Consider the following 205-nt stretch of genomic DNA (forward strand, 5'->3'; position numbering starts at 1 on the left):
ATGGAATTAATACTTAAAAATCTACAACATGAGACGTAGTACGTCGAGCGAAATAATCCAAACAAGGAAACCCTCATGTATATACCATATGTCTCAAATGTAGATAATTAATTATTAACCCCGATCTATGTATGAAAAGAAGCACAACTGTCCTACATCTCACAATAATCCATACCTAGCCAGGTAACGAGGTCATCTAACTAGT

Source organism: Asparagus officinalis, chromosome 1 (genome assembly GCF_001876935.1).
Source record: "Asparagus officinalis chromosome 1, Aspof.V1, whole genome shotgun sequence".
Taxonomy (NCBI): domain Eukaryota; kingdom Viridiplantae; phylum Streptophyta; class Magnoliopsida; order Asparagales; family Asparagaceae; genus Asparagus; species Asparagus officinalis.